We start from the raw sequence: 23097 nt of genomic DNA, 5'->3' as shown, positions 1-23097 counted from the left end.
CTGTAGGAGAAATTCACAAAAGTAGAATTACTACGTCAAAGGGTAAATGCCTTTGTGATTCGATGGATTTTCCTGAATCACCCTTGATAGGAGTTGTCCACTCTTACCAGCTACACAGACAGTATCTATTTCCACACAGACTGGCCAATAGAATATACTGTCAATCTCCTGGTTTTTTGCAGATCTGAGAAGTGACATCACAATTTTTTTCTTTTTTTCTTTTTTTTTTGAAGATTTTATTTATTTATTTGAGAGAGAGAGCACAAGCAGGGGAAGAGGCAGAGGAAGAGGGAGAGGGACAAGCATACTCCCCGCTGAGTGGGGAGCCCAACACAGGGCTCGATCCTAGGACCCAGAGATTATGACCTGAGCCGAAGTCAGATACTTAACTGACTGATCCACTCAGGTGCCCTGACATCGTGATTTTTTTTGTGAACTGTCCGTTTTTGTACTTTGCTCCTCTTTGCTCTTGAGTCATTGGGTTCTTTGGCCACATTTCTAAGAATTCTTTATGCAATAGGGAGGTTAACCCTTTGTGATATTGTCTTGCAAATATTTTCCCCAGATGTTTGTCTTTTGACTTTGCTTATGGCTTTGCTTTTCAATGAAGATGTTTTGATTTTTTTATAGTTGAATTAATCAATCTTTAATAGCTTCTGAATTTTGAGTCATACTTAATAAGGATGATTCTATGGCAATGTTTAAAGGAATTTACCCACACTCTCTTCCAGTACTTTTATACCTTTAATAAAAAGCACAGGTAAATCTTTGATCTACACAGAATTTATTTTGGTGTATGGCGTGAGGTAGGAATCCAAGCTGTTGTTTGAGACCGGAGAAGCCAAACCCAAACCAGGCACAGAGTAAGGTGATTTCGTTCCCAGAAAGACGCCAGACCTGTTGCCAGAACATGATGCATGATACAAAAGAAGTGCCCACAACTGACCAGGACAGCCAGAGCAGCACCAAGTCCAGTAAGGTGACACTAAGAAGACAGCAAACCCAGGGTCCCCGTCAGCACGAGGACACAAGGAGACCAGGAGAAGGACCTGAGTAGCTGCTTCCGGGCTCCAGACAAAGCCTAGAAAAAGATAAATAAATTCAGTGTTCTTTTGTATCATTCACTAGCATTTTAAAGTTTCCTTCATACAGATTTTTTTTAAGTAATCTCTACGCCCAATGTGGGGCTCGAACTCACGACCCCGAGATCAAGGGTTGCAAACTCTTCCAACTGAGCCGGCCAGATGTCCCTCCTTCATATAGATTTTGTGCATTTCTTATGAAGTTTGTTTTTGGGTCTTTTACCTTTTGTGCCACTATCGTAGATGGGGGTCACCACTTCCATTATCTCTTCTAAGTGGTTGTTGTTAGTAAAAATAGGGAAGCGATTGATTTCCTTCGTTAAATTTTGGACCCAGCCAACCGAGTATTTTTATTGTTTTGTTTTATTTTGTTTTACTTTCCTGGCAGATTCACTTAGGTTTTCCAGGTATAAAACTGTATCATCTGAGGGGCACCTGTCTGGCTCAGTTGGTAGAGCGTGCAACTCTTGATCTTGGGGGTCGTGAGTTCAAGCCCCATGTTGGGTGTAGAGATTACTTTAAAAAAAATCTGTATGAAGGAACCTCCCTTTTTCCATTTTGAGATGACTGAAAATCGAGAAGGGCGTTTTCCTTGATTCCAGGTCCTGCATGCTCAGTGAGAAGGAAGAAAAGAGAAATTCACATTTCTTGTGGTAACTCCTAACCTTTATATTTGTTCACTCGTTTGCCACTCCCTTTCCCTTTACATAGTAGATTTCTACCAGACTTCCAGCCCAAGATCAAATATCACTTCCTCTGGGAAGCTCTCCTTAACCTCTTTACCCAAATCTGGGTGGCCTATATTTGTCCATCACAGAGGTCACCCCAGTCATTGCGCTGCACTGTGGGAGGACATGATTAGTCCGCACTGCACCTCCCTGTAGCTGGAGTTCTAAGAGGAAAGGGAATGTGTTCGTTGAGGGGAGCACTTGCATTCAGCCTCCCCAACATCCATCACCCCCTGGATCCCCTTCTAAGGTTTTCCTCCTCTCATTAAATACAGTAAGTAGGGGGTTGAAATCAAAAGTTTTCTCTCCTCTAGCCTACGGGAGGAACATTTGGCCCAAAGTAGACCAGATGGACCTCCCTCCCAGGAATTTAAATATTGGGACAAAAAGAAATGTCTGGACTTCCAGATGTGTGTCCACTCTAGGGGCCAAGTCCTCCTTCCTAGCCTCTGAAGCTGCCCACCCACTTTTAAGGTTCCTGTTGACCCCATGAACAGCCCATTTCCTTCCAAGAAATTCACTTTTGCTTAAGTTGGACACAGTTGACGTCAGGGTACACTCTGCTGCGGTAACAACCTAAAATCTCAGTAGCTTAACATGGTCGAAGTTTATTTCTTGTTCATGTCACAATCATGGAGGGTTGGCAAGTCATTCAGGGTCCCAGGCCCTTTCCATCTTGGGTCTCAACACTCCCTTCGGGTCCCTGGAGTCATCAGGTCTTCTGCACCTGCTGGCAAACAAGAAGAGAATGTGGAGGATTGCCCCAGAAGTTCTTGAGGGGAAGAAAGGTCATATATCAGTTTCTCCCCAAATTCCATTGGCCAGAACGTATTCACATGGCCCCACCTAACTGCAAAGGAAGCCAAGAAATGAGGTCTACCTGTCAGAATGAAAATACAAACAGGGTTTGCTGCTACTGCTTACCACCAACCAAAGTATATCTTGAGTGTTACACTTGCCATTTTACTTTCAGCCCCTAACCCCCTGCCTACACAGAGTGCCAGCTCCATAAATACTGAATGAACAAATGAATGACACGTGATATTGTGTAGTCTTCATAATCACCTTCATGAGGCTCAGAATAGGTAAGTGACTTGCTGAAGGTCACCCAGCTAGTAAGTGGCCAAGCCAGGATTCAGGGCCATTGTTCCATTGTTCCATGCTGCCACCAAAATGTTCCATCCGTGTGTTGAACGCTGAGCTGTGTGGGAAAATGAAATGGATAAGAGCCAGCCCTTGGCCTGGAGGAGTTTACATCAAAAGAGAAAAGTTGAAGAGCAGCCCACGTTTGCCAAGATTTAAAGACCAGCTCAGGACAAGAACACACTTCCATGCCAAACGCATTGCACAGTCAAATGTGGAGAGCAGAGAAATGCACTCCGGGTTGAACCCAATGGTCTGGGAAATCCTCAGAGACAAGGCAGAGCTCAAACATCAAGAGAAGATATATGCACACAAATTCTCCCAGGGACATTTTGGGATTCAGGCTCTGGTCAATCAGCATGCTGCACTGGATTCAACAGCAGGCAATGTGGGCTTTAGGTGTCAGCCTAACTGCTCACCTGCCACACTATTTGTCATGGACTGAAATTCTCAAAACTGTTTTAGTTTGTATGAGAGAAAAGTTTTCAAAATGGATCTAACAAAACAGGTATATGTTCTGATTCATATATATTAAAAGTCTGGGTAGAAGTGGCCTTCAGGCATAGATTGATCCAGGGACTCCTACCAGGGCCTTGGAATTTGATCTCACTGTCTTTTAGTTGATCCTTCGTTCTTGGCCAAGCTCTCGCCCCTTGCTGTACCAGACTCTTATCCTCTCAGGAATAAGTCTAATGGAAAGAATGATTTTCTTCCTAAATTGTTCTGGGAAGGATCCTATGACTTATTCTAGGTTAACTTTAGTTGAGCCATCACTTTTAAGCTGGGTGGAATCTAATTTGAAGTCCTGGATGGTAAGTGTCTGTATCCTCTATTTCCAGATCTTGATGACCTCTGGTGAGGAAGGATGCAGAAGGAAGAGACTAGCAAAATGACTTTTCCCCACATAAAGGGAGACCTCAGCCTGACACCTCCTTTTGAAGCAGTCAAGAACCTGCCCAACGTATCAGGACACATCCTGTAGAAACCTTTAGTAGGGGCGCCTGGGTAGCGCAGTCGTTAGGCGTCTGCCTTTGGCTCAGGGCGTGATCCCAGCGTTCTGGGATGGAGTCCCACACTGGCTTGTTTTTTTTGTAAAATAAATAAATAAAAAAATCTAAAAAAAAAAAAAAAAACCTTTAGTAGACAGGATTTTCTTCAAACATCCAGTGAATGGAGGCCTCTGTTGGACAAAAGGGAGCCACAAAGATGTGGTAGGTCCCAAGGTTGACAATAGTTGGTGAGCTATCCCCATCCTCCAGCCTGCTTGAAGGAGCAAGATATTCTGTTCAGTTCCCCTGAGCAACGTTATCTTATCTACATGACTCATTTTGACAAATAGAGCCTGGCATGGGAACCACTGGGACAGAACTGGTGGCTGGGCCTGGGCAGAACAGGCTGGAGGATGGTTAGGAGCTGTCTTGCATCCACATGGCCCAGAATTCAAGAGGCCACCACTGTTTAGGCAACATGTGTGACAACAAACAAAAACCCACTTGTGCTAATTTAAATACAATGATAGTATATACATTAGGAATGCTTCAGCAACAAGTAGCAAAGACTTAAAAATGAGGACTTTTTTTTGCATAATAGTAAATAAGTGATAAGACACTGTGTAGACTCAGCTGCTCAATGGTGTTATGGAATCTCTATGATTTTCTTAGCCTTGCCCTCATGGTGGCAATCTGGCTGCTGCAGCTCCAGACATTGTGTTCACATTCTAAGTAAGAAGTAGAGGGAAAGAGAATGTGCCAGCCACACCTGCCCCCCCTTTTTTTTTGGATAAATAAAAAGCCTTCCTATAAACCTTGAGCAGCCTTCTGCTCCCATCTTACTGATCAGAACTGAGAAATACAGCTTCCCTAAGGTGCTAGAGCAGCTAGAAAAGGAGACAGTCTAGTTTACTAGACTACAGTGACAGTAGAACGAGAGAAGGAGTGAGGAATACCAAACAGCATCAACCACAGGAAATTTTATTGTAAATATGGTAGAATAATAATTTGGGGACATCAACCTCTGTTCTTTTCAATTTCCTGATATTTTTTTCTTCCCTGCCATCAAGCTAAAAGCTGTGCTTGTCACCTCAAGAGAGGGTTGTGAAAAAGTGAGAAACAGAAAAAGCCATGAGTCTGGCTTTTATGTCTCAATACTTTAAGTCCTTATCAGAGAAACATAAAAGCCAAAAATAGGGTTTGCCACCTTCAGATCAGGAATATTTCCCTGGGGCATAGGGAAAAAGAGAAAGAAGAGATGTAATGAAAAAAGAGAGGGTTTGGGAAGTCTCTGAAGGCCAGGCCCTGAACCCTACTTCTTGTGGGGGAGGCAGCAAGACTCCAAAGAAAGGTTTGAGAAGTCTAAGAGCAGATGGAAAAAATGCTTCCCAGAGTACCTTGGTTCCCAGGGGGCATGAGAGCAGCGGAATGATCCCCTAGCCTTGGCGACGGTCCAGGAGAGGCCAGCGTAGCTGCACAGACAGAAACTAAGTGGCCTGTGTGAGCTGATGGTCAGGGATAGATGGCTAAGAATGGAGGTCTTGGGCACCCCTGCATGGACTTCAGGACCGACACTGCCCACCATAGCTAGGCACTTCAAAAGCCACCCAGGAATTAGACACATTCACACAGAAAGGTGCAAGAGCCATCTTGGCCTCCAATAGAAATGATAGTGAATTACAAAAAATGTAGAGAAGGCTATTCATGCACCCTTGGGTATGTGGACTGAGGTGACAGTCCGTGACAGAGATGGCTGGTCGCCTCCCCCAGCATCCATTCTCCCCTCGTCAATTAGGAATAAACTCTTACTTTTTGCAGAACACATTTCCCAGACTCCCTTGCAGCAAGGTGTGATCGTGACTACGCGGTAGCCAGAAAGATGTTACAAAACCGCTCTGTGGGATTTATAGGAAGTCGCCTTGAAAGGGAGGGACCTGCAGAGCCTGGAGGCTCAAGTCAGTTAAGCATCTGACTCATGATTTTGGCTCAGGTCATGGTCTCAGGGTCATGAGATTGAACCGAGTCAGGCTCTGCACTGCACCTGACGTCTGCTTAAGATTCTCTTTCTTCCTCTCCGGAGCCCTCCTCCCACTCGTTCTCTCTCTCTTTCTCAAATAAATAAATATCAAACAAACAAACAAAGGGAGGCACGTGCTCTTTGTCCCTTCCTCCTTGTTGCTACCTGGCATAGGCAGCTCCAGCAGCCATCTTGGTCCAAGAGGTGACCTTGAAAACAGAAAGTGGGAGAGAAAGTGGGGCCTAAGTCTCTGTGACGTGGCCTGCCAGCTCCGGATGTATTTGACGTGAATGGGAGACGCACTATATCAAACAAAATGCCACAGGCCGCGTGGCTTAAAGAACAGAAACGTATTTTCTCACGATTCTGGAGGCTAGAAACCCGAGAGTAAGGTGTTAGCAAGCCTCCCTCTGTGGCGCGTAGGCGGCCATCTTCTCCCTATCTTCACAAGGTCTTCCCTCTGTGTCTCTGTGTCCCAGTCTCCTCTTCTTCAAAGGACACCAGTCGTACTGGATCAGGGCCCACCCAAATGACTTCATTCTTCCCTTCATCACCTCTTTAAAGGCTGCATCTCCAAAGACGGTCACGCACCTAGCTGCAGGGGCCAGGCCCTCAGCACACGCACTGTAGGAGGGGACGCCACTCAGCCCGCACACACACTTGCTCACCGGAGCCAGGCCTACCTTGTGATACAGCTCTGCGTAAATCACACTCCTGCCCTTGCTGTGACTCAGTTTCCTCTCTTGTGAAGCAAGGGGCTTAACAGGCCGAGGGTGCTGTTCACATTGCTTCTCAACAACTCCCTCTGGGGCTGCTTTTCAGCTAAATTTAGGGCCAATCTGTCCCCATCGTGGGCTTGGTGTAGCTGGAGAAGGGTGTGGGCAGACTGACAAAGCGCTGGCTGCGGGCCCGCAGCCTCTCTCCTGGCCTCCCTCCCTCTCCTGCCAGGAGGCTGGGACTGGCTCAGGCCCTCCAATGACCACCGACCGTCCTCCCATGATGCCCTTAAAGGAGTTGAAGACAAGGCCTGTCCCTGCGGCCAGCTTGCCCTGGGCTTCAGAGAAGAGACAAGAGTTATGTCTGACAAAGGTCCATTCTAGATGCCTTTCATGGTTACGGAGAACCCTCATTTTACAGATGGAGAAACTGAGGCAAATCCCTACCTTTATACCAGGGCCTGGAATCCCACCCTCTCCCACCTTCTTGAAAACGTCTCTCTTCTATATCTTCAACCCCTTTCAACTGCACCCATTCCATTAAATTTTAAAGGTAATTCACCAGTTAAAAAAAAAAACCCTAAAAACAAAAATGAAGTTACATTTGCCATCCCTGTTCCCCACCCTCCCCATACCCCAACCCCTGGTGGAACCACATTTTACTGTTTTCCCCAGTGTTTTTTATGCAAATATAAGCAAAGACAGAAAGATTTTCATATTTCTCATTTCCCCCATGACTTACACAAAGGATGGCACACCAAATACACACTTCCTCCCATTGCCTTTTTTTTTTTCCACTTAACGGTATATCCTAGCGATCTTTCCATTACAGTACATAGAAACTTTCTTCATTTTTTATAGCAGCAAAATATTCCATTTATGCATCTACCATGGTTTATTTAATCTGCGCCCTATTGGGCTATTTCCAGTCTTGTGAGAAAAAAGTCAACAGCAACAATGACCAACCAACACGCACACTCACACTCATACACACACACACACACACACACACACACACACACATTTTTATCCACGCCAAGTAGCTCCATAGCATAAATCCCCAGAAGCAAGACTGCTGAGTCAAGGATAAATGCACCTGTAATTTTGATAGTGACATACTGTCAATCACAAGAATTGTACAAATATGCAAAACCCCTCAGAATGCACACACATGCCCATGTCTCTTTCGGCTCCCTAGAGTCAGAAGAAAAATGACAAACTAGGGAAAAATACTCATAACTCAAATCACAGACGAAGAACTCTCCTGCTTCATACGTGCAACCCTTAAAAATCAATAATAAAAAGACCAATGAACCAATAGAAAAATGGATTAAAAATATAAAACAGTCTCTACAGAATAATTTCCCCAGACCTATGAAAAGCTGCCAAGTTCCCTCGTAATAAGGGAAATGAAATGCACATCAAAACCATACCAAGACGCTATTTTTCACTTACTGAAGAGAGGCCAAAAAATCCAAAAAGTTGACATTTCATCATCATTTATACATTTTCTCTCTTTTTTTAAGTTTTTATTAATTTACGTAATCTCTACACCCAACGTGAGGCTCGAACCCACGACCCCGAGATCTGGAGTCGCACGTTCTTCTGACCGAGGCAGCCAGGCATCCCCATTATTTACACATTTTCAAAGTTCTCTCCTTTGTCCTCTCCAGTTACTATCCTATTTCTCATCTCTACTCCACAAGCAAACTCCTAGAAACATCTGTCTAATGTCACTGCCTCCATTTGCACGCCTACCCAAAACACTACCAAGGCAGGAGTTCTCAACCGGGTGTGATTTCGCCCTCCAGGGGACAGCAGGCAATGTTGGAAACAATTTTCGTTGTCACGGCGGGGGGGGGGGGGGGGGGGGGGGGTGCTACCAGCATCTAGAGAGTAAAGGTCAGGATCTTCTAAACACCCTCCAAGGCCCAGGACAGGCCCCACAACACAGAATCATCCAGCCCAAATGTCAACAGTGCCGTTGAGAATCCTGGCATTAAGAGTTTCTCTGGCGTCCAATCCGGTGGACTTTTTCTAAGTTTTCATGTACCGTGACCCCTTATAGCATTCAGCGTGTTGACGGACTCTCCCTTCCTCCTTTTTAAAAAGCTGACTTGTGTGATGCTGGCTTCCCCTCTTCCAGTCCCTCCCCCATGTGGCAATCCAGTGTTGGGGTTCCTCAAGCCTGGGTTCCTCTCACTCCACACTGACCCTAGTTGACATCACACACGGCCTTGGCTTTAATCACTGTCTGTCCAAACCTCACCTTGGAGCTTTTTTGTAGCACTAACTTCTTGCTCCACAGTGCCACCCAGATGTTTCCAAGGTCCATGGCTCCCATCAGGCCAGGCTTGCCTTCTTGGTCCCCCGTACCACCCTCAGTGACCGGTAAAACCATCAGTCTAAAAATGCGAGCCAGATGCTGGGACATCATCCTTAAAGCCTTCCACTTCATCAAGCCTCACCAAGTCCAGAGATGTACCCTCTAAATATCTCTCTAATTCATTCACTTCTCCCCGTTGTCACTACCACCAGTCCTCTCCAAGTCACCATCACCTTTACCCTGGACCACCGTGTCATCTGTGTGGGTTCTCCACCACCGCCCTGCCCCCCATCAGCCACAGGGAACTTTTCAAGCTCCACATTGGCCTCCACTTGCTCTTAGGATCAAATCAAAACCCTTCACCTGCTGGCATGGCCTGGTACCCTCCAGCCTTATCTCATAGCAGCAGAGAGGATCCCTGCCCCTGAAGACAGTACAGGGGACTTTCCACCTGAGATAGCTTATAATTCAGGCCCCTGGTCACTTAGAGCCCTTAGTGTCACTTGATACGGTGACACTTGAGTGACACAGACCTGAAGGAATTGAGTGGCAAGCTGTGTTGCGACCTGGGGTGAGAGTGTTTCAGATAAAAGACCAGGAAGTGCAAAGACCCTCGAGGAACAAGACAAGCTGAGTATATTTCCCCACATACTCGTTTGCATTTCGTATTTATCTTGGAGCGGCCAGTTCTCTATCTTTGCTGTTTGTCCCATGGAGTTCGTGGGCCATCTCTTTCTGATTTATAAGAGCTAATTTTGTAGTAAGGTTACTACTAGCCCTTATCCGTCGTTTGGATTGCATGCTTTAAAAATAGTTGGCCACTTGTTGGGGCGCCTGGGTAGCTCTGTCGGCTAAGCGTCTGCCTTCGGCTCAGGTGGTGATCCCAGTGTCCTGGGATCGAGCCCTGCATCCATCCAGGCTCCCTGCTCAGCAGGGAATCTGCTTGTCCCTCCCCCTGCCCTTGCACTCTCACTCACACACACTCTCTCTCTCCCTCTCAAATAAATAAACAAAATCTTTAAAAAATAATAAAAATAAATTAAAATCGTTGGCCATTTGTGTTTATTTTGTTTGCAGTAGTTTTTACTGTGTAGAAATTTTAACATTTTTATAGTCAAATTTATAATTTCTGAACTTGGTTTCTCACCAGCAAGACACTTTCCTATCGAGACTTTTTTTAACTCCTTCATATTTTGTCCTAATTCTTTTATAGTTTTAGTTTTAATTTTGAAAATCTTGATCTATCTGGTGTTTCCTATGCTTTAAAGAGTGAAGTATCCAGTGAGTAAGGATCTGGATTTATCTTTTTCAAATAAAATAGAGAAAAAAAGAAAAAGAAAGAAAATAGAGTAGCCCATCTTTTCCTCACTAATTTGAAACGCCCTCAAGCCAGATATTAAGCTCAAACCTACCTCTTTACACTCACTCTGCAATGCAGAAGGCAGGGTTCTGCAAACCAGCTTTCTTCTGGGTCCGCGCTCTGTGTAAACTCTGCCCATAGGGGGCGCTAGAGACAGACTTTGAGGCTGGAGAACGAGAAGGACCTTCCTGCCCCTGCTGCTAGGATCTTGAAGCTATGGTGAAGCTAAGGGGTGGCTTGAGGGGCTTTAGCTCCCTACCACTTCATCAGATCCCCGACAAGTCCCAAATAAGCATATTCTAAATTCAACAGTACCCCTGCTCTCCATTGTTGCCTCAAAACAAACTCCTCTTCCCCTTCCTCTTTCGGTCAGATTGCCTTCCCAAAGATGTCTACAGAGAAATTCTAGAACTGATCTTACTTGGGTTCAGAAGGAGAGATCAACAAGTTCTAAAGGGGCTACTGTCCCAGACCTGAGATCCACACACAGCTCACCCGGACTGTGAAACTTACCTTTGCAAAGCGGAGCCCACACAGGGGTATTGACTCAGAGATAGCATTCCCAGCCCCTCACTCTCTGGTTCCCCTCCCAGCCACATGCCACTCCGGAAGAAGGATCCAGCCTTCAAGGGTGCCAGGGATCCACCCAGCATATCACAGGACCACGTGGCATCAGCTCCCTCGCTGGCTGCTGTATGCAGGGGAGGGGTTCTATTTTGTGTGACTCCCCAAGATAGACTTAGGGCTCAAGGGTGGAAGGCAAGGGGCCCTTCCCATTGCCAGCCGCTGTCTTGGGAAGGAGCGAGTTCCCCATCCCTGATCCTTTGCCGGGAGCGTGTTCCCTCCAGTATTCACATGACTCACCGCTTGTCTCCTTCCAGCTCTCTGTCACTCACGTGTCACTGTATCAGTGAGGCCATCTGTGACCACCCTATCTAAAATTACAAACCTCCCACTCCATCCCTCTTCCTTGCTTCACTTCCTTAGCACTCATGATCATATATTTTATTAATTTATCTTGCTTATTATCTGTCTCCCACCACTGGAATATAAACTCCACACGGGCAGGGATTTTGATGTTTTGTTCATTACTGAATTCTTCGTGTCTCCATCAGTGCCTGGCACGTAATAGATGCTCAACAGATATTTGTTGAACAAATTCCTCCCAACCACCTTAGAGGTTAGTACTGTTTTTATTCCCATTTCACAGAAACTGAGGCACATAAGGATGAAATAACTAGTCTTCACAGCAGCCGTGGGTTTCCAGTCCCAGGCATGCTATGCCCAGCGCCCATTTCCTTATCTCTCCACTATATTGTGGTTACAAAATGCTTATTGAGGCATTGTCTGGAACAGAGGAAGCCTGGAAACAACCTAATTTCCCATCAGTAGGGGAGCAGTTAAATAAATTACAATACTAGGCATCCTGTAATTGCCTATAAAACCAACCTATAAACAAATTAAGCAAATCTATATGCACTTATTTGGAACAATCTCCAAGATATTGGGGAGTAAAAAATAGCAGGATGCAAAACAGTACATTGCATGTGCTCTTATCCATAAAAAGTAAACAAGATAATCATATGCACATTGGGGGGATATGCAAAGAAAAGTTCTGAATGGATACTGTAGAAATGGTTGACAAGGCAAAAGGGAAGCCTGTGGGTCTCCAGTAGGAGGAAGACTTTGCATTCCATTTTGTATTGTTGGGATTTTAAATCATGAGCATGATTTACTTTTTTTCAGCATCATAGATCTTCCACATTGTTTAAAACTCAAATAAAGCTACAGGGCTTATATAAAAAGTTGGCAGTCCCCTACCTCATCTCTTTGTACTGCAGATCTTCTCCGAAAGGCAACCAATTCAACTCTTTAAGCTGTTCCTTCTGTTTGCTATTCTCTTTCTAAGTCAGCGTTTCTCAAACTTTAAGGAGCACGTGAATCACCCGGGATCTTGTTAAAATACAGGTTCTGATTCAGCAGGTCTATGGTGGGTTCCAACATCATGCATTTCTAACAAGTTCCAGGTGATGCTGATGCTGCTGGTCCATGGATCATTCTTTAAATGGCAAGATTCTAAACAACATGCCAATACACCTATTTCTTGATTTTTCTGCTTTTGATCTTACTTCCTAACATAGAAAATGAAAATTTAGTTCTCTTACACCGTCACCCCAGCCTCTCCCACACACAAGCATCCTGTCCTCATCCTCCCAATATAGTTATATACACTTTTTGGGTAAAATAATTTTTTAGTATTTATATTATCATGCCTTCGTAGATAATATTCACAGCTCAGCCACATCGTATGCTATGATTACATTTCCCTCATTGTGCAACTTTTTGTTTTCCCTGGAGTTAATAATTGCTTTATTTTTTCATTTCACCTTTATTAATGCATTCTCAAACTCCCCTGACAAAGCTGAAAATCTCTTCTTGATAGATTCAAACACATCATATACTCTAAATCTTGGAGCCTCTGTCCTCTTGGTCCAATATAGATTCCATATATTTCCTCAATTAAAATGACCAAGAAATAGACTGGTAAACAGAGTTTGTGGCAGGAAGCAGAGAGGAGCGTTTAGTTCCTCAGCTATAAATTAGGACTTCGTGACTGCTCATTGTATCCTAATCTCCCTTATTCCTTTTAGTAATACTCCACCCCTGACCCAGTTTTTGGCTATGCATATTGCCGTGCTGATAGAGGCTGAATTTCCCAGTCTCCTTTCAAGCTGGTGGACTAAATACTTGCTGACCATATGAGTAGATGTGAGGAACGCCACTTCTGCTGACCATATGAGTAGATGTGAGGAACGCCACTCACTCCATCTTTCCTCCCTCTTGAGGACTAAAACGTGAATAGGGTGTTCACAAGTCAGCTTCAGCCAAGAGGATCACCTACCTCTGAACTGTTACCTGAAGAGAAATAAAATTCCACCTCGTGATAAACTTGGACCAGACCTGGATTGACACAAAACTTTCCCCCTGTGATGTAATTCACATGCTCCTCTGGGAAGACACTGGCATTCTCAACAGAATGCTTGAACAACATCCTCATAAACTTTAATTCAGGTAAGACCTCTTCTAGGAAGTGAGTTCCCATCCACTCAGCTGTCAGCCAGTCAGTGCCACTAATGATCCAGAATCAGACATTCTATTTTCTTGTGTCCAACAATGAATACTTAACCATTCTCTTCCCTATAAAAGGGAAAGGACTCTTTGAACTAAGTTGGTCATAAGCCTCTTTCCTCATGGCAAACTTGAAATAAAACTTTGGCATATGCTCCTAATTAACTTATCAGAAGATTTGTTGGAGCCGCTGTAATGTGGGGCCTCTTTGTTACAATGGCTTAGCTGTACCCTAATTAAGAGAGAGAAGAGCCATTGTCTACCCACCCCCACTGGGCAGAGACTCCCCCGCAGGTGGGACTCTTTCCTCTCTGGGCCTGTCTGGGTCCCCATGTGCACTGCCCAGCGCGTGGCCTGGCCTAGAGCCTGCTCCCGGCGACTACTGAACTTGAACTTGAAATTGAAATGGGAGCTTAGTGGTGCTCATATTTGCGTCTTCACCAGACTGGGAGCTTCATTGCAGTGATCATGCAGGTCTTGAGTGAAGGACTTTGAAAAACAGCCATGCTCAGTGTGCCAAAGGGAAGATGTTTTGTCCAAGCTTCGGAGAGGCCTGGGAGAGAGGGCCAGCCTGGGAGATGGAACTTCTCCTGACCAGTTACTGCATATGCTCTGACTCACGAAATTGTCCCGAGAGCCCACAAGGTGGGTATTTGGAGTAAACCTCAGCAGCTTTTGCCCGTCTACCATCCGTGGGGCTGAAAGGGAATAGGGAAATGAACAAAAACTGGGAGGGGCCCTGCCTGGACCAAGAACAGCAATGTGTCACGAACTAAAGGGATGGAGTAACTCTCTTATTAGAGTTCTGTACACCTGAGACTTAAATGGAAAATAAGGGGATGTCAGGGAACACCCTCTGGGGCTAGGTTGGGGCCTGGGTGAGGCCTGGCAGTCACCGTTCTCCACATCCTGATCCCTGGGTTCCAGAGGGCCATGGCACTAGGCTAGGAACCCAGCAGACGGCCCCTGCCCGTGGCCTGATTATTTCCAACTAGCCAGGCCTGGGCCCTGGGTCCCTTGGGAAAGGCCTGTGTTCCTTTTCTGGAGGCTCATTGTGTTCTGGAAACATTAAGAAATGCCAAAAGCAGCCTTATGAAGACCGAAGGGTGTCTTAAATGTTTACACTTGCCTAATAAACACTTTTAACACACACCCAAATACAGTGCAATATAGTTGTTCCGTTCACAAGATAATTACAGGATTCATCAAGGATATTGACTCAGGGCACCCCATGGGATGCTGTGGGGAGGATGTGGTCTGAGATGGGACACCAGGACATGCTCTTACTGTCCCATGAATGTCCCCAGTCCTCAGTCCCATCAGGGAAATTGTCATGTCTGAATATATGACTGCACATAGAAATCCTATCAGGAGCTTACATGGAAGTCTCTTCGGGGATGTGAGGCCTGGACCAGATTTCCCCCAGGCCCTGGGCAGGTCTGTGAGCCTGGCCTGAGCCCAGGGGTTTGACTGGGGCTGGCCCTGAGTTCTAAGCAGGGAAAGTCTCCCGCAGGCTGCAAATACAGGAACCAAGGACTGCAGGCCTAACTCCAGCACCCACAAGCTGGTGGGGTTGCCTCTTTTGGCATGTTTTGGCCCATGGGTCTGGCATAGGGACCATCCCTCTTGGAGCAGGGAGTGAATGGCTGAGATTGAAGGACTCAGACCCTCCAAGATGCTTGGGGCAGAGTTAGAGCTGCCTGGTGTCCCCAGTCGTTCCTCCCCGGCTGGAATCAGAAGAGGGTAGGGATAGGAGAAAAGTGGGGTCTCAGACCCCTATGAACTTGGTCTGAGCCTTCAACCCCACCCCCAAGCCCAAGAGCCAGGCCCAGTCACCCAAACAGGAGACAGACAGAGCTTCACAGCCACTGAGAATTAAAAACTATTGATTTTCCCCATTAGCTAGAGAACGCCATCAGAGTGCATTAAAACCAGGCAAAGCACCAGCATCATGAATAATTAACATCCACAAATGACAACCCATGGGGCCCAGGGGAGGGGGGAAGGGGCGCCCTGAGGCTTGGGACACCCTGACCCCTTCTGACTCCCACCCCAGGGAGCCATAGCCTGGCCTGGCCTGGCCTTCCCTCCTCCTCCTCCTCCCTGAATCTCCACGCTCCCTCCTGTCTCCTCTCGTTTCCTCTCCTCTCCTCAAGGAAACACCAAGTCTCCAAGGCAAGCAGCCCAGGCAGACAAGGAGCAGGGAAGACAGAGCACTGAAACAAGAGTCCAGGTGCTCGGCTCTGCTGTGAGTCATTCTGCGACCCCAGGGGAGTCTGCCCCTTTCTGAGCTCATTCCCTCCTCTGTGGAGTGTTGGGGTTGGCTTAGCGGGCTTCTAGCTACGTCTATAGGTTTGTGGTTCCTGAGAGGGACAGGGACTGACCCAAAGCATACAGCAGGACTGTAGCAGAGCCCACACTAGAACCTGGGGCCCCAGACCAACCCCCCTTCCAGCCCAGCCGAAGGGGCACCTTTGCACAAATCAGAAATCAGTCACCCTCTTTGGACAGACCAATTCAAAAAAGGCACCCCTCTAAGTGGACTGATGTTAAGAAGGCACTCTTCAGGCTGACCAATGAGCAAAAGGTGACCCCCTCCCGACACACACGCACCCCCACGCTGTCACAGCACTAAAGACACAAAGCTTGGCAGAGCAGTGGTAGGGCTGGATATCGGCCCCCCACTCACCATCTGCCAGGCTGCCCTGCGTGGGGCTGTGTCCCCAGCCCCCACCTTCTCTTAGCCAAGGAGGTGCAGATCTGTCCTTCCAGCCAGTGGAATTCAGTTCAACAAATATAGATGTTTCCTTCCAAGCTTCTCCGCCCTCGTCCGCCTCCTCAGCCCCTCAGCTGACCCAAGTTCCTGTCCTATCCTCCTCCCATCCATCCTTCGGCCTCAGAGCCCCGGGAAAGGCGCCCCGCGATGACTACCTGCTACAGCCCTGACCACGTCACCTCCGTCTGCCTGTCCTGCACCTCACCATCCGTCCTGCATCTACTCACTCTCTCTGCTCAGGAGCCCCTGGAAAATCTCTGCGCGCTCCTTAAGACCCAGCTTAAAGACCTGCTCCTCCAGTCCTCCCTGTCTTCCTCAGACAAGCCGGCTAGTTCTTGACTCTGGGCCCTTGCATCTACTGATCCATCTTCCTGGACAGTCTCTCTCCAGATCATTCGGCCGCCTCCTCCTGCTGGTGGCAGCTCCAAGGTCACCTCCCCTGGAGGTCTTCCCTGAGCACCCTATCAAACCACCTCCCCATCTTCAGCCTCTCTCACATCTCCCTGCTCTATCTTTTCATAGCCCTTTTCACACTCAGAAGTCATGTTTCCTCCGTTGATTGGTGTTTCCAGGGCCACTGTAAAGGCTGTGTATGCTCTAAGTTGCAAGGGAGATGAGTGGGGCTGAAACCCAGCCTGTAATGGATACTCCACGCCACTGTACGAAGGCTGCACCTGCCTACACTGGCCCCGTGTAGATGAGCTGGGGCCCCACTGGCCTCCCGCCGTGACATGCAAGCCCCCACCAAGGCAGGAAGAGTGTCTGCCCTCTCCGTTGCTGGTGCCCAGCTCCCAGCACAGTGCCTGGCACATAGATGCTTCCAACATTTCTCAAGCGAGCAAATTCTATCCGGATTCCCTTACTTCCACCCTATTCCCCCCACTCCTCAACAGGATGTACGACTGCATGTAATCCATCTCTGGGTCCTGGGTGGGGGGGCGTCCTAAAGGAAGCCAGTGAGGGAACTGGACCCAAAGTCAGCAACGCTGTCTGTTCAGGGAATCCGGTGGGAGGATCCAGTGGGCGGAGGGGTGGACGTGTGAGTGGAGGAGTCCTGGAGATGCTCCCTGGAGCTCAGAGCCCTGTCCATCGCAGGGGTGCCGTTCTGAGCCCCTCAGTCCTGCCTGGCTCCCTGGAGGTGCCTCTGGAGGGTTGAGTTGGCCCAGGCACTGCGACCACGATCCCAACGCCCAGTGCTGCACAGAGACTCCTGGGCAGAAGGGGGCATCTCAGCGTGCGTCAGAGGCAGGCAGGCTCAGGTGGGGGCGGACCTACGGCGCCGCCCTTCCCTCTGCTCCCTGTGGCCGCTGCCTGGCCCGCCGGCCTTGCCAGCTCTGGCAGGGAAGGAGTTAACCTCCAGGCTTCTCAGCGTGAATGTAGAGCTATTAATACCCACAGCCAAGCGGTCTGCCAGAGCAGCCACTGGAGTCGGAGGGAGCAGGCTGCCGAGGGAGCGAGCTCCAGCCAGAGCCAGAGCCAGGACTCCAAGGGCCCGAACTTTTCTTGGGGGACAGCGTGGGCGCGGTGCCAGCTTCACCTGCCCTCCACCCACCTTTGAGCTTCGGGTCCTGATCCTCTCTTCTGGAGGCCACCCATGTCACCCACCCCGGGCGGGCAGAACAAACTTTCTTAGGGAAACCGCCCCTGCCGCCCGCCGTGCTGGCTGGACAGGGAGGAGCAGACGTCTGGACAGACAGATGGACAGACGGACAGGGCATCTGCGAGCCTGCCCTCCCGGTCCCGACTCTGACGGGCAACAGCAGAGCGGGCAGCCAGGGGGCCTAGGTTTCCACGAGGGGCAGCGAGGGGCCCTGCTGGACCTTTGTCTACCAGCCAGCGACCTCTGAGTCCCGGCGGCTCCCCAGAAGCCACTCCCTGAGGCCCAGCGCTGTGGGTCAGGACAGAAGCCCCCATCAGACAGAGCCCCGGGCTCTTCTACCGCCGAGGCGACGGGGAACCTGAGCGAGAAGGCACAGGTGGCAGGTGGGCAGGCGCGGGGCCCCGAGGCCAACCGGCTGCTGACCCTGGAGCGCTCTGGCTCGGGCACCCCTGCCCAGGCTGGGGACGATGCTGCCGAGGCCCCCACCAGCCACCCCTGCCCTGTCCTCGAGCTGCCTCCAGCCTGGCCTCTGGGCTGTGGAGCAGAAGATGTGCCAGCCTTCTGCTTCGTGTGCTTCCACAGGGAGGAGGACGAGGAGCTGCTGGAAGAGGTTCCACTGCAGAGGTCAGTGCCCGGGGGGGTGGGCAGGGTGAGGGCACAGGGCTCAGACCCGGGGACCTTCTCCGTCTGTCCACCACTTACCACTCACTGACGCCTCCCCGAGTCAGACTCTCGGACACCTGGCCGGCACCGGAGCCGCAGCCTCCTCCCTGGCTCCCCCATTCTGGTCCCACGGTGCCTTTCCTGTCCTCTCCCATTGTGCTCAGGCCCACCCCGCACAGAGCCCTCCATGGCCCTCCACTCCCACGGGATGAAGTCGGCCCTCGGCTGGGCATTCAAGGCCTGCGTGATTGGGCCAACCCCACCCACCTCCTTGTGCTCTGCTCCCCTATATTCACCCCCAGTGAAACTGCCTTGACTGCCCTTTCCCTGGTTCCTGTCCATCCAGACTCAGCGATAAAATCTCCTCCTCCAGGAAGCCCTCCAGGAAGCCCCTGCCCCACCCTGAGCTGAGAGCCACCTTTCCTCCCCACACTGCACTGACACCTAATAATGTTCAGTCTTTGTTGAATTACTCGGTGGAAAACGTCTGCATGTATATGTGCTTGTGTGTGTGTGTGTGTGTGTGTGTGTATGTGTGTGTGTGTGTGTGTGTAAAAGTGAGAAAGCAGCGACGGGGTGGGAATGAAGGTTTGTGTGGCTGTGTGATTGAGCATTTGAGGGGGGTGATTGTGAATGTGCATACATGCTCGTGGGAGTGGGTGTAAGTTCTACGTACCTACGTAGGTGAGGGTTTATGCATTATGCCCGGGTGAGGGTTCAGGCCCCAGGGGCCATTGTCCCTTTTGCCAGCTCTCCCCACCCCCACCTGCAGGGAAACCCAAGCTCCAGCCAAGTGCATTACCCAAGCTGTGACCACAGGCTCCGGGAATGGATGGAAAGTCTGCAGGGGACACAGGGGTCACCTCTGCTCTAGCCCAGCCCTCCCACGCCTCCATCACTGCCTGAGTCAGCACTACGCTGGGTGAGGGAAAGGGCAGGCTGAGGGCTGACCCGGGTGCCCCTTCCAGACACCTTTCAGGAGGGTGGGGGGCTGTGGGCTCCTATAGCCTGGACCAGGTTCCTCCCTGAATTTCTCTGTTGGACCCCCAGGCTGTAAATTTCCCTCTGTGGGCCTCTGTCTCCTCATCTGTAGAATGGGGAGATACCCCTGCCGTGGTTGTCAGTTCAATACTCAGGAGTGACTGAGCCCCCCCAGAGCGCCAGGGCCCTCGCCTTCACAGGGTCACAGCCTGCCAGGAGAGACAGACAAGCAAACAGATCAGTTTGGCAGAATGAGGGGCACGCTGACGAGCATGGGTGCACTGTGCTCAGGGAGTCGGACAGCAAGACGGACCACTTGTGCCTGCAGGGGCCCTAGGAGAGCTGCCACGTCTGTCTTACTGTCCGGGTCCCCCACCCCAGGTGGTGAGCGATGTTGAGGAAGGAGCAATCACAGGGAGTGGGAACAGCAGGTGCAAGGGTGCGGTGGTGTGAGAAAGAAATTGTAGGAGGATGGGGGGAGATGAGGCTGGTGGGGTCCAGGGGGGCCAGGTCCCAGGGGCCTTGACTGCCGAGCCAAGGACTTAATCCATCAGTGGTGGAGTGAACAAAGCAGGAGACTCAGTGCAACTCTCCGTAAGTCCCAAAGCAATGAGCTCCTGAGAGAAGCATTATTTTCATAGTTAGGGCTCAAAATGCTTGTTGCCTGAGTGAAAATGGCATGGGGATATAGAATACCAGAATCATCTGAGTGAATCGTCAAAAAATACACACTCCGGGGGCACCTGGGTGGCTCCGTCCGTTAAGCGTCTGCCTTCCGCTCAGGTTGTGATCCCTGAGGTCCTGGGATCGAGCCGAGAGTCGGGCTCCCTGCTCAGCGGGCAGCCTGCTTCTCCCTCTGCCTCTCCTCCTCCCCTCCTCCCCTCCTCCCCCCCCCCACCATGGGGGATGCCCCTCTATCTCCTGCCCTGGGGATATAGTGACCTGAAGGGCTTCTTTCCAGCTGGTGGGCGCTGGCCCTTTAAGGCCCAGAGAGGGGACACCCCCAGGCTGGGCAGACAGTGACCACAGGTGCCAGGTGGTGAAGCTAAAAATACTGAGTGATGTGGACATTCAGGCTGCAGGCTGGGGCGGGTGGGAGGGAAGGCTCTGGAATCTTTCTTTCCTACTGTGGGAGGGGCAGTGGGCAGTGACGTTTGGTGGGGTCCCCTTAAGGGCTTAGGGAAGGTGCCCCCCACCCATGAGAGGTGCCCCTCTCAAGCCCTTCTCCAGCCCCTGGAAGGCGCCGGGACTCACTCCCAGTAGCCACTGCCACACTTAGTAGCCCTGAGTCCTGCTGATTCTATAGCCTCCTGCTTCTCTGCAACCCTCTTTGGGCCTCTGTAAAATTAAAGAGGTGGATTTTCTCAGGCACTTAGGGACAGAGAGGCAACAAGGGGTGCAGGCGACCAGGTCCCCCATTTGTAAATTCAACACGCTTTCCCTGAGATCTCCGGGGTGCCAAGGCCACGAGGATGCCCGCGACACCGGCACTTTTCCCTGGGTGAGCTCACAGCCTAGTGAGGACAAGACGGCACACACACAGGACCGATTGCACGCAGGCAACGTGCTGTGACAGAGGTGTGAGCGCCGAAGCCCCGGGCTTCTGTTGGGAGATGATGCGAGAAACCGCCCTGCCGAGAATACATCTGCATCAGATGAAGGCTTGTCAGCAAACGCGTCCCCCACAGCGCTGCTTCCCAGCCACCTACCTCTGGCACTTTGACGTCTTAATTAAGGCGAGGCCAGCTGTCGGAACCAATAAGCCTGGAAATCACCGTGGCTTGACACAGAGCCTATGTCCTGCCTCTGCAAAGTTCTAGAGGGGTAGGGGCGTCAGGGAGACTGTTCCCCGCTCGGCCTTTCGGGGACCCAGGCTCCTCCCACCTTGTGACGCGGTTGTCACCCAGGGCGTCAAGATCCACTACTGGGTTCTCTGCAACCACTGGCAGACAGAGAAGAAAGAACACAGGAATTACATGTGAGGTTTTATGAGCCAAAGCTGGAAGTGGCCTACTTTACCTCAGCCCGCACTTATTGGCTAGAACGGCTAAATGGAAAAAAAAAACAAAAAACCAAAACCCAAAACCCTGGGAAATGTAGTCCAGCTGTGACAACCTTGTAGGGCTTTAAAAATGAAATATTTGAAATATATGAAAGCACCCGAAACCTAACAGGTGCCCAGTGTGTCTGTCTGTTCGTTCATTCATTCATTCCACATAGTTCACTAGAGACTGGAAGGTGAAAATACCATCTGTGTGTGCATTGGGCTTATAGTCAATGCGGGAGCCGAACAAAACATAAGTAAACAGGGGCGCCTGGGTAGCGCAGTCGTTAAGCGTCTGCCTTCGGCTCAGGGCATGATCCCGGCATTCCGGGATCGAGTCCCACATCGGGCTCCTCCGCTGGGAGCCTGCTTCTTCCTCTCCCACTCCCCTGCTGTGTTCCCTCTCTCGCTGGCTGTCTCTCTGTCACACAAATAAATAAAATCTTTAAAAAAAATAAGTAAACAAATAAATATGATTGAAACCCATTGTTAAGGAAATAACCAGAGGGATCGTGGGGAAGACACCCCCTTTGCATAAGGTGAATAGGGGAGGTAGAGATATTTCATCTGAGAGCTAAAGAATGAGAAGGAGCTGGGCAGAGTGGGGGTAGGAGCATCCCAGGCCCGAAGCACAGACGTGCAAAGGCCCAGGGACAGACGAGAGTTTGAGGAGTGTGGGGAAATATCAGGCCAGCATGGCTTGTGCAGAGCACATGGTGGGGAGAGTAGCATGAGGTGAGGAATAGGCTAAATTCCTATTTCCAGCGTGGACATAGGACGAGTGGAGGTCAAGTGTGAAGTGGAGGGGCCTTGGTGGTGGCCTGGACCAAGGTGGGCCTTGGAGACAGGGAAGCAGGTGCCTCCTAGGTAGATTTAGGAGACAGAATCTGATGATGGGCTAAAGGAAGAAGGGAATGGAGAATGAATCTGAGGTTTCTGTGTGGGAGAGGCACATGAATGACGGGAAGGCCCAGGGGAGGGAAAGCACGGTGAGAACCCAAGAATTCTGCCACGGATGTTTCCAACTGGAAAAAGCACATGAACTGCCCAAGCGACGATGTCAAGTGAGGGCTTGATCCTGAAAGTCTGGGGCTCAAAGGGGAACTCTTGGCTGGTGATAGACTGTCAGAGACATCAGCAGAAAGGTGGGCATCGGAAGCCGTGTGTGTGCCGTTCCGGCAACCAAGAGCGTCTCCAGGAGAAGGGAGAGCGGACAACTGGCCTCAAAGATTCCAAACAATCAAGGGAAGAGAGAACAGATTTAGCGACCTAGAGATCAAAAGTGACTTTGAGAAGAGACGTTTCATAAAGGAGTGGAGACAAAAGCAGGTGTGAGCGGAGCTGGCTGGTTAGGATGGTGGATTGAACACACACATTTAACTTCTCTAAAACCCCACTGGAAGGAAGCGAGCGGATGCTTTAAGGTATGCATTTGAGGCTGTGTTTGCTGCCCTGACGGATGACTGCAACTTGGTTGCTTAAGACCAGACCAGTGTACTATCTTACAGACCGTATGTCAGAAGTCCAACACAGGTCCCACCGG

The 23097-nt window shown here is 49.7% G+C and overlaps 1 long non-coding RNA gene across 8 annotated transcripts; it reads right to left on the bottom strand.

The window, feature by feature from the left end:
- Nucleotides 1-731: 731 nt before the first annotated feature.
- Nucleotides 732-21652, bottom strand: LOC103657812. 8 transcript variants are annotated; one of them, XR_005836016.1, is made up of 5 exons: nt 8559-8774; nt 6643-7013; nt 2876-3011; nt 2387-2537; nt 732-1081 (listed from the first exon to the last, which is right to left on the bottom strand). It is a non-coding gene; the product is annotated as an uncharacterized LOC103657812 (long non-coding RNA). The 8 variants fall into 8 exon arrangements; XR_566970.2 differs by lacking the exons at nt 6643-7013; nt 8559-8774 and adding an exon at nt 21220-21652; XR_566968.2 differs by lacking the exons at nt 6643-7013; nt 8559-8774 and adding an exon at nt 10875-10913.
- Nucleotides 21653-23097: the final 1445 nt, after the last annotated feature.

The sequence above is a fragment of the Ursus maritimus genome, unplaced genomic scaffold (genome assembly GCF_017311325.1).
Source record: "Ursus maritimus isolate PB19 unplaced genomic scaffold, ASM1731132v1 scaffold_2, whole genome shotgun sequence".
Taxonomy (NCBI): Eukaryota; Metazoa; Chordata; class Mammalia; order Carnivora; family Ursidae; genus Ursus; species Ursus maritimus.
The sequence above is the reverse complement of the archived record's forward strand: the minus strand, read 5'-3'. Positions and strand labels throughout refer to the sequence as shown.